Source organism: Wasmannia auropunctata, unplaced genomic scaffold, assembly GCF_000956235.1.
Source record: "Wasmannia auropunctata unplaced genomic scaffold, wasmannia.A_1.0 LD336032.1, whole genome shotgun sequence".
In the NCBI taxonomy this organism is placed as follows: domain Eukaryota; kingdom Metazoa; phylum Arthropoda; class Insecta; order Hymenoptera; family Formicidae; genus Wasmannia; species Wasmannia auropunctata.
Window position 1 is genome coordinate 435315 of NW_012026858.1, and position 14793 is coordinate 450107.

Consider the following 14793-nt stretch of genomic DNA (forward strand, 5'->3'; position numbering starts at 1 on the left):
TCGGCTCTGTTTCATTTATTTTTATTAGCAATGCCAGGCGTTAAGTTAGGTTAAGATTGTAGCCACTGACTCAATTCAGTGACTTTTCAACGATTTTTCACTAATTCAGATTTAGAGAGAAAATGATTATATTTATTCTTTTTTCATTCGTTGATCGATGACACGAGCGAACCGTAATGTATAACATGAATAAATTATCCGAATTGTCCACGAGATATTTTAGATGAAGTCCCGAGACGAGTCAATAGCTCTGTTTTCGTTCTGCGATTCGATTTATTAGACTCCCCCCTCCCCCTCGTAGTTTTCCACGCGGGGAGGAGGATTATCGATTTTACGGGCGGGCGGTGACCAGTCACAACGGTCGTGGCTTCGGTCGCGGCACGGAGGGTAAGAAAATTCGTGTTATATCAATTCAGCGGACGCGCCGGAATCTCTCGTCACCGTCTCTGCCGTCTCGCACATTCCGCACACGTTTTTTAATAACTCCAGGCGCGACGACGCGTCCCCGCGCCCACCCTCTCCCCCCTGCCTCCCCTGCCCCCCCCCCCTGTCTCGTTCGGCGTCGTCCTCCGGCAGGATCGGAAGGAGCGTCACCGCGGAGGAAGCACGAGACGGTTTTGTCCGTGACGCGCCGGGACTAAAAATAAGACGTTATCGATCGACACCGCGATCCTCTCCTGCGCTATACGAGCGAGTCGATGAAGCGGTTACACATCGCGGCACTTGCGACGGAGACCTCACCCTGCAATATCGCAGAACGTTGGCTGCGTTGCTTGATCGCTCGTCTCTCGTATAGTCGCAGGGTCGTGTAGCAGGATGGCGGCTAATTCACGAGCGTGTTCCACGTAGGTGTGGTATTGAATTAAAGCAGGCTGAAAAGTTTCCAACCGTAGTTCAGCACTTTCAAGCCGTAACTATTACAACGTCTGCGTCTGTTCCAGGATTCCAAGATGTTTTTCGCACTTTTTGTTCTTTCTCTCAATTCATTATTTTGGTATAAATGTTGGTTTTTCCTTAGTAAAATTGTCGAGGATATTTTACTAGCTATTTAAAAAATACCTGTAAATTAGATAATTGTTTAGAAAATGTAAAAAATGTCAAAATAGATTGTTTAAAGAATATCAATATACTTTTGTGGTTTTAGAAAGAGAGAGAGAGAGAGAGAGAGAGAATTGAAAATAAGTTTTATACGTATAAATTTACGATGAATAATTCAAGTAGCCCATCTTAGGTTCAGATTTGTTTTCTTATTTTCCGAGACCAGCCAATCAAAATACATTTCTATTTATTATGGTTTGATCGGAAATCTTTTTTTCTTACGTTAGCGAGCGTATTGAGAAGATTGACATTTTTTAAATATTCGATAACTTTTTAACATTCACTTTTAATAAATAAGCTTTAATTTAAAATTCCATTAAAATGAAGTTTTCAGTAAATAGAATAACGAATAATCGTTTCATTATTAATTTTTTCCTCTGAAGCTTATGAATTCGCGAATGGCTCTTCATTTTACAACGGCGCATAATTCGAAAATTATTGGAGTGCCCCGGCATTTCGACCGACACACAAGCATCGTCCGTATGGATTTCAACACGTGTAACAAACGCCGTATGTTCTCCGACCAATTCTGCGGCACTCAGTATTACAATGAGAATGGAACGTAATATTCTGCTCGAGTGTCTTGTGTTTCGAGGTAATGAATAAAAAATGAAGCGAATTGATCACATCTTGCACGGCTCGCTCGACGCGATTCCATTATTTTCTGGCAACGACAACGTCGTCGCGGAATATCGTTGGCGGGATTAAGGCTGCCACGGTTTGTCGGCGATTATTGAGGTATTAAAAATAGGGCGTTGTACGCGCGGGGGGTAAAGGTTCCGTCCATCGAGGTCCCGAGTGGATGATTCGCTGGCAAGAGTCCGCAGAGTCGACTGGGGTTGCGCGCGACGAGAGGGTTGGTTGATTTAATAACGCAGCCCGCTCGAGCGAGACACCGGCCTGTCCAGCGCGAGTGCCGATAACCACTACTACCATCGCTGTGCCACGTGCTAGGCCTCTGTGTCTTTCTGCGGAAGTGTGCGCGAGGGTGTGCCTCGCGCATATCGTCCGCAGTGAGCATACCGTATCAGCTCAGCGGTTCCCAAACCATCCCAACCGTCAGTGTGACAATTCTCTAGGAAGATTCTTATTTAAATAAATTTGAGAATGCCTTCTACGATTATGACGCCTATAATAATAATAATATTATGTATATGAATTTTTAAATCCATTATTCAGCTATTTAAACTGCACGCCGAATCAATGTCGGACTTGCAACGCAATCATTATAGCTAAAATTAAATACTGCGAAGAACTTATTGCGAAAAATATTGCCTCGACCAGGATTTGAACCTGAGATCTCCCTGGTTTTTCGGGCCGGGCGTCTTAACCAACTCGATCACCGAAGCATGTGATAATATTTATTGGAATAACCGGTATATTAAGTGAGAACGTATGCTAGAGGCACGTATAATAAATAATGTTAATTTGAACTAGACCCGCGTAAGTGAATAACACAAATAATTTGAGAGCGTCTTCTATAACTGTCACGGCTGGATCTTGATGTCTAAATAAATTCTATATAAATTTTTTTATATGAATTAAATCCATTATTCAGCCATTTAATCATTGGTTAAGAACGCTCGGCTCAGAAAGTCGGGAGGTCTCAGGTTCGAATCCTGGCTGAGGTAATATTTTTCGCAATAAGTTCTTCGCAGTATTTTAAGATGCTTAGTCGCATCGAATTATTAAGGAATGAAGCTGGAATAGTGAGATCGATCTTCAATTCTTAATAGTTCGATGCAAATAAGCGTCTTAAAACACTACGAAGAACTTCTTATTCTTATGTAATTATTATATAAATTGTTATAAATTATATATCATTATATTAACTATTATAAGGCAACATTGACAAATTATTTTCGCAGTATCGAGTCTTCTAAAAAATCTTGAATGTCACTAAAAGATGACTCAAGCAGATATTATGTTATAAATCAGCAAGCTTTGCTACATAAATTGAAAAAATATATATAGCTTGTTCTTAGTAAAAACAAATATTGCTAAAATCAAATACATAGTAGAGATTTTTAAAAAATTGATAGGTATATTTTACCTTACAGAGATATCTTCACATTTTTCGTTTATTGCGAATTGAACCTTTGCTTTGCGACGATTAATAATTTCGCACTGTCGCGGGGTTTGGGAACCCTCTGTAGGGATGACGATTATGAATGATCGTGAAGCGTGCAACGATCATGAACGCACGCCCACGCTCCGCGTCGCGCCGCGCCGGGCTCTGCCGTCTCGTCTGTCGCGTCATGGACAGCGTCCAGCGAGAAAGTGAATATTAAACCTGCGTGCACATCGGAGGAAATCGCCACTAGCTCGTTAACCATCCTCGCGCGCGTACTCGCTCGCTCGCGCAAGAGATAGTTTTAATTTTAGAAAATTAATTTCAACCGGCTCTCCCGGCGGGAATTGAATTAATCGTTAGGCTACGTTGCTCCTCGAGATACGTTATACGTTCACCGCCATACGCCAGGGTTATTTAAATTGAGATATTTTTGGGCTACGCAGAGAACGTAGAAAAACTCTCCACCGGTGAACTCCGGTAATCTCGGTAAATTTTAACGGCACGTTGGATTAAGTCCGCGAGAAAATTCGGGAATTTTGTTTAAAATGGTCAACGTAATTACTGGGAAAACCGTGATATAATAATTGCACGAGCCGTTCAGTGTAATTATAAGGATTATGCAGGTGAAAAATATTTGACAACTACGAAAAATCAATTGCGCGAAATTAAATGGAGAAATTTAACCATCTCCGTATTTCGGATTACGCCGATCGGGAACTGCGATCAATCAGATTACTCTTGGATCTTGAAATATATTGGACACCACGAGTCAAAGGGATTTCGAGATATCTCGATCTTAGCATGTTTGAAGTTGTAGATCTTTGAATTTCTCGAGATACTGAGTTTTCTTAAGCTTTTGAAACTGAAATTTCTCAACTTTTAGTTTTTCGAATTTACGAGCCGAACTCCTTCGAATTTTCGTACTTCATGTTTTTTGTATTTTAGGATCGCTACAATCTTTAAATCGTACAATTGCGAACGTTGAAATAATGAAATATCAAAAAATAATTTATACAAAATGGCCATAGAATAATAGTCTTGATTAAAATGTGCTCAATTTCTGTGTAGCTGCGATTAATTTCGAAATTGCACACGGTTCAATCAAGCGCCATTGTTTCTCGTGTTTGTTTAACCCAATGCCAAATTCACGCGCAGTAAAATCGACCAAATCGATAAATCCTATTCTGTTTGCTCTCCACGAAGCGTATTTATTTTCCGGTACTGTGGAATTACATCTCCTCGTTAACATAGTGACGTCTAATTTTCATTCTCCTGGATATTACCAGCGTATTCTGAAAATATGAGATTATCGAAATATTGTGAATTGCTATAAAACAAGCATTTCTCATATCGCTGAATTGTAAACGTATGTTCGTTAAAATTTATGTGCGAAGTTTTAGATCAACCTTTGTAGGATCTCATATGTATATAATAATATAATGAAAATGTTTTGTAGGATCTCATATATATAATAATATAATGAGAATATTTTAAAATATATGAACTTCGCATATATAAATTTTAAAAGAAAAATAAACCGCGGATATAAAATGCGGCTTTCAGAGCTTGTTTTTATTTTTTGAGAGAAGCTTGTTTTAAATTTAAAAAAATGGTTTGTATATATGAATGGCTATAAGCTAAATAATTTTCAGATAAAATAGTAGTTGGCAAATATTATTTTAGAAAGTGAAGAATATTGCAGCATTATAATAAAAAACAGAGCTTTTATAAACATAATATAATTACAATTAAAAATAAGAAAGATAAACCTTGTTTTAGCAGGCCCTCGAGGTAAATCATGTCGACGTTTATAGCTTCTTTCCCAAGAAAGATCTCGCTTCCTTCGAGACCAAAGTTATTAGCTACGGTGGAAACCAATAAGAATTAAGCTTTTGACTCAGAAAATGATTCAAAGCGAGTTTCAAAGCTGTAAGAGTCTCTGTGTATTTTCGTTTACATGAAAATTACACAGGTTGCACCGTACAAAAACAACGGGCATGTAAAAACAACGGCAACAACAAACGAAATGCCCGATCGGATGCATTTGGTAAAGTGGATCGCGCGAGAAGTGAGGCGATTAAGAGCGCGTGTACTCACAGCTAATTAATGCGCTCGGGCGTGGGCAACGCTTAACAAAATAATAAGCCGTTGAATAGTGCAGCAGCTAATTAGGTGGCGTGAAAGTTGAATGTCAAAATGCCTCGCGCGTGCCTGGAAATTTAGAGCCGCGCCGACCGGGCGTTTATTGGCCTTTTAGCGTCCGTTTTACGTGAATAAGGGGGAAACAAATCGACTAGCGCGGCGGATATTGTGTAATAGGCTCTGACAGCAAAATCCCTTCGGCGAAAATAAATATTCGCGGGACAGATCGTTTATTGATCATCAGTTATTATGAAAGAATTCAATATCGGAGTCTCGTATCGCCTTTCTAGTTTATTTTGAAAATTGAATATTTAATACTGCAAAAAGATATATCTAATTTCATTATAAATTACTTTATTTCATTATAAATGACATTATAAATGAATTATGATGAGGATATATCTATATATACGACTTTAATTTATTAATTTTTTTTAATATTATTAGGTAGCTGACATTGTGTACTTTTTGAAATATTTTACGTAGCATATTATTAACATTTTACATTACACTTTTTATTAGTTATGTCGGGAAGCTCAATTTGATAAGGAATATTCTAAAGATCTACTCGAAAATAATCTTCTCGGACGTGAAGAAAGATGAGTAAACCACGTACTCATCTCGTCCCTCTCATGTCGGTAATTGCACGACTCGACGCACATCGTATACGCGTGCGATATTCTCTCCGTTCCTTTGGCGCGCGCGGCTTCCTCGTTGAAAAGTGGCTTTCCGACTTTTTGCACCGAGGAAAAATTCGATGCCGGAGATTGGAAGGCGCTTTGTGGAACGACTTGCCGCCGCCGTCTCGCTAATAACCGGGAGATAACAAGGAGATTCTGTTTATTCAGCGGAGTAACGTCGTGCCCGCTTCTGCGAGGTTGCCTGTCAGCGATGAAATCAAACGCCGTTGTTTATGCAACGTGCCTTCTTCTGACAATGAGCCGATCGGAGTTACGAGTTTGAGTCATCTCTTTCTTCTGTATATAGGATTTATATACATATAAACAATCCTTATACTCTTTCTTCAATTCTCTAAAATATGTAAATATGTAAATGCATGTACTTTTATTTAAAAGTATACTTTCGTGAAAGTATTCCTATATCTTTTTCCATCTATTGATTTCTTTTATTCAAATTAACTCGTGTGATGTAGATATGTCTAGATACTTTTCATACAATTTTATTATTATTAATTATATCTCTAAATTTTTATTGTTTTATTATTAAAGTAAGTGTATCTCGGAGTTAAAGGATAAGTTCTCGAATTAGTTAATCGTCAAGGATGATATGAATTTTCTTTTTAGACCATTCTTGAAGTTAAATTTGTCAAATCCTTTTTTTTAGTTATTAAGCTCGGCAAATATTTTTTTTCAAAAAAGGTGATCTCATTCTTCGACCAAAAATCGCTTTGCTAAAAGGTATCACCGAATATTGCGTGTACATTTTTCGTTTTTTTTCATATCTAGTGTTATTATTTCATCATATATAGGAACTGAACCACGCGGAAGTTCCGGATGTATACGCAGCTTAATGCGCGCTTCCTCATGGGAATAGTTAGCCCGTATTACAGTTATAGTGCAGCGTGCAACGTCGCCAGCCCCCTAAATGTGCGGCTCTGAGGTGGTGTTGAGCAAGCCGCGATGCCGACCGCACACGTCCCAGGAGATTCCGTCGCTGATATCTCCAAGTAATTTCCGCTAACGAGGAAACCATTCCGAACGGAAAGTCGTGTTTTCGAGAAAGAGAGAGAGACAGAGAGAGGGGGGAGGGAGAGAGAAGGGAGGGAGGGAGGGCACGAATATTGATATTCCAGCCAGGCAGCGAGATGTTATTTTAATTGAATATTCCATGTCACATGCTGTAGACAGACACGTAATGAGTACAGCAATGTATTTTACTTTTTGCAACCATGATTTCCACTATAGGGGAACATTTGCTCAGCTTAAATCTCTCAAAGAGCTGACTTTTGAAGAAGGATACGTTATATTGTAGGAACTGTTATCATTAAAATATAAAAATAATAGATAATGCATCTTTACCATTCATTGAGAGAAAAACATCTATGTAGAAAATAAATCAGAACTCTTTTTCGAAACACATATCAAGAAAAATTACATAATATGAGAAATTCTAGAACTCGTGCACAGGCAGGCTAGAATACTGGTCAATTATATCGAGATTCACAAAATGTCATGTAGACTGTGAAAAAAGTGTTCATGCATAGATACGAAACTGCATGAAAAATGAAAAACTTGAGTTTAGGACTCAATCACTTTCGCTTAATAACAATTTATGGTTATTTTAATGGTGGGAGCCCCACCTTTCAAAAAATTTAGTTCGTCGTACGAACTATAGTTAGTTTAAGTTAATTTTTGGCCTGATGAACATCACTTTCGTATTTTTCGCCAATTATATACATATATATGACTGTTCGTATATTTCTGAATACGAGAAAATCTTCGTGTCCGACTCCATCTATAGTATGAAAGTTGACATAACGATACAATTGACATATATACAATACCTACATATACATGTATACGATAGGGTAGCTCTATATGTAAAATAATGAAGGTCGCTTTATCGAGCAGCCTATGCCGCGGGTACTTATTCAAGGTTACGAGCTTTTTGGATTCCATGTCCTCCCGCGTAAAAGTGAACGTAAACCGCAGGATGCGCGTATTACCGACACAAATCCGGAGTACACTGGAAGTGGACACACACCATGTTCGGCTAGTCGATAAGCCGACCACCGCAATCTGCAGTGTGATGATCATGCCGAACTCCGAAAGTGCTATTGCAGTGTGTCGATCTGCCGGAGAAACACAAAGCCGCCGCTAATAGCTCATGATTAGAATCGCGCGTACTCTCTCCCGCGGGATACTATCATAAAAACAATACTACAATAACTCTTTTTAGTAGCATAGATGAGTTCTTGTTTCGGCGATCCATAATGTGTAGTTTTTGATCTTTCCCTAACGTATAAAAGTAGCGAGTGGTTACAATTAGAGAATTATATTTTTATATATTATGTAATAATGTATAAAAATATTATATATTATGTAATAATATATAAAAATATTATATATTATGAAATTTTATACATTATGTAACTGAAAAACATCATAACAAAATAAAAAAAAATACTTTCCTATCTTTAAAAATATTTTTAAAGATGGGAATTGATTGCTGCGTTTTTTATATTAATACATATAACAGTATGTTGCATAACATTTGGATGTTATTTCATTTGAGAACAATATTTTTATATATAGTGTATTTTATATTTCTGTATCTATATTTCAATTTTTGTGGTTATATAAAATCAATATTCACCAGTTTTACATTTTCAAAATAATCATTACGCATCTAGGAGCAATACCATCAAATTTATATAGCCGTCGGAAACTGTCGGTTTTTCAGGTATATAAGAAGATATAAAAATTAAAGATATAAAAAGATATTAGACTATTTTCTAATACTTAAAGGACACAAAATATATATGTGTATAAAATATTAGAATATTCTTAAGAAGCATAAGTGTACAAAGTAGTATAATGAAAAATGAGATATAGTTATTTTATTCAGCTTTGAGCGTGGTTTGAAATTCTGGTCGTCGGTCGTTAGCTTTAAACCCGGGAAATTTTCCGTTCGTCTCTGCCGCGGGGTAAATCTACGCCGGGGTTGAACCTGTGCCGAGGCGGGAAGAGGGGCGGGAGGGGAGAAGGGATTCCCGAATCGCTTCCGTACATAATGGCACGCCATGTCGCGGATCTGTCCCTGACACAGCGACGCGGATCGATGAAATGCAAAGCGCCGACGGTGTCGCGGCGCCCCGGTCTCCATCGCGAATGGCCGGCCGGCCGGCCGGCGCGGCGCGGCGGCGGCGGCGGCGGCGGCGTCGCGATTCGCAATTTGCGAACGTAAACGAAATTATCGGTCGAATGGCGAGCGCCGCCCTTCTGCCCTTTACCGCCATCGGCACAGGTGGACAGATAATTGCGTTAGCGCGAATTTTCGAAATGTATCGCTCCATTATAATGATCGTGATGATAGTAACAGTCTACCCCGCTCGCACATATCTGATGTCACAGTCAATAGCGTGACGCCCATTGTCGCGACGCAGTTGTTGAATGTACATATTCGGCCTTTACGTATTTTCAGAGATGTTTAAAAAAATTAACTAGGAGCTTTGTTTCTTTAACATAAGATATGGTAGAATAAAAAATAAAGCCCCCTTGCTCCGTTTAGCATTTAACGTGCTAATAATCAGTTTACAACTTGATGTTTAACGCGAGATTTTTGTATGTAATATAATGTGATGTATGTGATAATAGTAAAATTCAGAATTGGACGGTTATATTTAGTGTCATGCGTAATGTATTGATTCATACTCTAGACTCTAGATGGAGTCAAACATAAATATTTTCTCGCATTCAAAAATATACAATTGTATATATATACTATATATACTATATATAGTATATATATACTATATACATTATATATATATATATATATATATATATATATATAGGTATAATTGATGAAAAAAACGAAAACGTTAACATTTGTTTATTACTTTCTTGTTTCTTTACCTATACTTATTTTTTGGAAGGTCGGTTTGTACCCACTAATAAATTTAAATAAACATAAATTGTTATCAGGCAAAAGTGATTGAGTCAATAAACTTGTATTTTCTATTTTTCAGATCTTTTCTTGATTATGCGTTTCATGGTATGCATGAATACTTTTTCATTCGGCTATACTTATAATCTTGTCATATTCAACAATTATGTTTCTTTGATTGTATTAACCTTTATATTCCAATTAGAAAGACAGAGAGAGAGAGAGAGAGAGAGAGAGAGAGAGAGAGAGAGATAATTTCTCGTATTCAAACATATATAATGACTTATATATAATTGGCTGAAAATAGAGAATTGTAAACTTATTTCTTTATTTCTGCATTAATTTTTGGAAAGTAGAAGCACTGGTAAATAAACAAAAACAAATGTACAGTGTAATGCAGACTTCAAACATTATAATACAAAGTTAACGTTATAATTGACAAAGATTCAGGCGAAGATGATAGAAATCATGTTTGGAGCTTTTTATCTTTCCAGCTCTTTTGTTTTTGACTACATACCTATGGCGAGACTTATAAATGGATACTTTTGATATAAATTGATACTAATCTTCTTCATCCAATACAAAGTGGCAGGATATACATTAATCTTCATACCGATTTCTTTTCATAACACTCCCAAGAGCTCGAGTATATTTTTGCATTCACACAAAATCACGAAGACGACTCCATGCATCTCGAGCGAGTTGTGTAGACAGGAAATGAAAGAGTGCTATATGTAATACTTTGGATGCGTTTAAATCGCAAAACAGGTTCGGGAATATGGGAATTAAAGTACAAACTGGCCGAGCAGTCCCTCGGGACGTCACTGGAATTGGAACGACAAGATAAAAGGAAAATGTGTGTGATAACATTTTTCTTTTATTTGCTACGTTAAAAATTGATATAACATGGCCTTCCGAAGTAGTCAACAACTTGAATAAAGTTCAATAAAAATGTTTAAATGTGGCTCTAATATCCCCAAATATAATATTTTGTCTTCCAATAACATTTACTTTTTAAATCTCTTATGATTTTCTTTGCTCACTTTAGAGAAATATAATTTCAATGTTATAAAATTTTCTATTTATTTTCGTACAATATTCATACAGTATTAAAATTGTTTATATAATTTTTCTTAAATAATAATTTCTTTGCCGCTGTTCCACGTACCGTATATCTATATCTTAAAGAATAAAAAATATCTCCAAATAATATCTAATCTAATACCATTTTTCCATATATCTTATATATTCTATTTTTGCAAAATTTATATTTAACTCTTTACAATTTGTCATCTTCGGATTTGACATTTCCGGTTTGATCGTTTCCTCGTGCTATCGTAAATCCATACGAAGCGAACGCGCGATTTTTATTCGGGTGGAGCCGATATTTTCTATGGTGACACGTCAATCCCCAATCCCGAAGAACATACTCGAAGCGTGACCTCGCTTATAGTTGCGGCGCGCGCGATGCATGTGCGCGGTGCATGCCGATATTCATCAGGTGCACATCTGTAATCGCACAAAGAGATCATCGCGCGATCGGTACAAGTAGATACGTCGACGGTGAATGCCGTCAAAATATTGATAAATTAAAAAAAAATGTCCATTTATAGGTCTCGTAAAGATGAGTTATGTAGTCAAGAACGAAAGTTAGAAAAACAAATGACTTCTATAGCTCATCTTCGTCTGATGTTCGTTTAATTGCAAGAGTCTACATCATAACTTACATTTGTTTTAATTATTTACCGCGAGTCAACATTTCTATCTTCCAAAAATGAGTGCGGAAATAAAAAATATATGTTTATGTTTCATCATTTTCGTCAGTTATAAGTAATTCTTTATATTTTTGAATACATGAAATTATGTTTAATTGGAATATAAAAGTTAATATAATCAAAGAAACACAATTTTGAATATGACAAGACTGTAAGCACATAAGTGTAGCCGAACGAAAAATTGTCCATGCATAGATACCACAAAACCAGAGAAGATAGACTAGTATATAGAAGCACGGATCTCTATATATGTCAGAATGTATCACGAGCTGGAGTACACGAGAAATTCTTATGGCGTTTTCGGACGGGTTTGATCGCTCCGAGAGATTAATGACGTCAATGGCATCACAGAGAAGAACGAGGAGAGCATTAATGCTCTCGGAGCGATCAAATCCGTCCGAAAACGCTATAAGAATCTCTGGGGTACCCCCAGCTTATGATACATTTTGACATATAGATCCGTGCTTCTATACTCGTCTATCTTCTCTGACGAAACTGCATAATCAAGAAAACATCTGAAAAATAGAAAACACTTATCAACTCAATCACTTTTGCTTGATAATAATTTATGTTTATTTTAATTTATTGGTGGGTCAAACCTGAAAACCCCATTTCCAAAAAATAGATATAGAATGTATACGCTGGACACTAATATTATATATGATTAATATATTTTTATATTTTTTGTCAATTTTATATATATATATATATATATATATATATATATAATTGTTTGTATATTTCTGAATACGAGAGATTATTTATGTTTGATTCCATTTAGAGTTTGAAAGTTGACATAATAATACAACTGATATACAATATAATATTTCTATATATGTATATCAAATAAGTATTATATGTATATAGGTATTGTTACTTTTATACGCTAGATGGAGTCAAACATAAATATTCTCTCATATTCAAAAATATGTGAGCAATTATATAAATAAAATTGCTGAAACGTACGAAAAATAATACATTTTTACACTGATGGCTTAAGACACATTAATAACAAGTTTTTGAAAGGTGGAGTTTTACGAGTTTTTTTTTCAATAAATTAAAATAAACATAAATTGTTATCAGGTAAAAATAATTGAACCGATAAACTCGAGTTTTCCATCTTTTCTCGATTACGTATGCAGTTTTATAATATTGATGAATAAACACTTTTTTCAGTATTTTTTCAGTCATGATATTTTGTGATGTAATTGATAGTATTCTGGCCTGTCCCTGAAGAGTTTTTTCGCGAAATTCGATATCTGCCCGAGATATTCGATATATGATTCAGACACGACTTTGTCGATGAAACAGATCGGGCAAGGCGCGGCAAATAGATGATTTTAACGAGATGATCATATGCGGTTAAACGTCGCTCAGTCACGAGTCTAAAAAAGACTCCTTGGGAAAGACCCAGACGGGGAAAGTCAAGGAAATTGAAAACGGTCAGGAAGTATCGTCAGGAAGAAATTACTTGCACGAAAAATGAGAACTTTATTACCGCGGCTGCTGTTGCATATCCGATGTGAAAGTAATCGAACTTCGCTACCATAGCAAATTATTTGATATTACAGCGAAACGTGCTTTTATATTGAAAAATCTTGCTGAGTAAATTTGTTCGCAGAATCCGCTACTAAAGCAATTTTAATTTGCCGCTAAAGCGAAATAGGGTCTGTCTCTGGCAAATATTGCTGTTGCAACGAAGCAATTTGCTGTTATACGGCTGCAATGCGCGAGCCTTAAATGATACTGCAATTTTTATATATGTCATGCGGCGCGAAGTTATGTTTCCTTCCGATGCGATTTTACGGGGATCTTATAATATAATTGCTCCGCTCTCGGGCGACTCTCTGCTCAAGAACAATATATCGCGACACCCGATATAACGAAATTAATATAGTATGCTCTCCGTGGCGGTAAACGAGCGGCTAACTGTCCGCAAGTACCGTCGTGCCTCCTTGATGCGTTAATGTATTAACCGAGGATCGTCCGTAATTATCGGACATTATCGAGTGATATAATTAGTCACTTGAGTATTATGGAATGACGTAATTATGCCACTACTTCTCTGACGATTTCCTGTTTGTAACATAGTTGCCGTAAGTGACGTTGATACGTCTCATTTGTCTCCGGAACAAATAAACGAGAGATCCATAGTTTTTCAATAGTCGATGCCTCTTTTTAAGTGACACGATGCACAGAATAGCCCAGAGAATCTTTATTTTATCTCGAGTTTAATAATCGACTTCTTTATCGGTGTGTGCTATTTTTTTCTTAAATGTAAAATGTTGCTGCGCGGATAATTTTTTAATTTAGAAACGATTAAAAATATAGGAATGTTTTTTTTTTCTAATAAAGGGAAAATTAACATTGAGATTATGAGCCATTTTACATGCATAACCAGAAAAATATACTTAAAACGTAAATGAGATGTGTCACATATTTTTATATAGGTAAGCTCTGTATTAAAAGCACTTTTACCTGCTTGGCATGGCGAAATGAAACGTTCCCATTACGAGGCTTCCGCTGCGAAAACGTTGACGTTTAAACGATTGGACGAGATTACAGGCTACTATCGATCGGAATGAAACAAGTGGGTTTATGTCATCATCTTTAACGTGTTTTAACCGCGTCAGCATTCGTTTTCCTCTTCAAAATAACAGATTTGTCTGCTAAATCGAGTTAGTCTTGCGGAAATAATCGTGCATCGCGCGAAAATTCGGAGTAGTTTAATTTGCGCTAAATAAATGCGCGATAAAAGTGATGTGATGTGAATACTAAGGCAAATCTATAAATCTATAATATTTTTAATGAAATATGTATAAGAGTAAAACTTCTTGTTTTTTTTTTAATTTAAACTGCGTATCACTAACCGCGCATGATTCCCATTGTCTTCTTATATTGTTAATAGTAAGGCAAATCAGCTATAAGGGGATTGCAAAAGTTGAACATCACTGTTAGTTGGAGAAATTGGATTCCTAATATGATTTTTTTTAATAACTTGTTAAAAGCACTCGGATGAATTCTTCTCGGAATCTATTTTTCCGTCTTCTTTTTCAGGGAAAATAACGCAAAATT

General features: G+C 36.5%; 1 protein-coding gene across 3 annotated transcripts in view; it reads left to right on the plus strand.

Moving 5' to 3' along the window:
* Positions 1-14793, plus strand: part of LOC105452411 (beta-amyloid-like protein) — a 49572-nt gene that overhangs the window by 16552 nt on the left and 18227 nt on the right. The window lies entirely within an intron of this gene.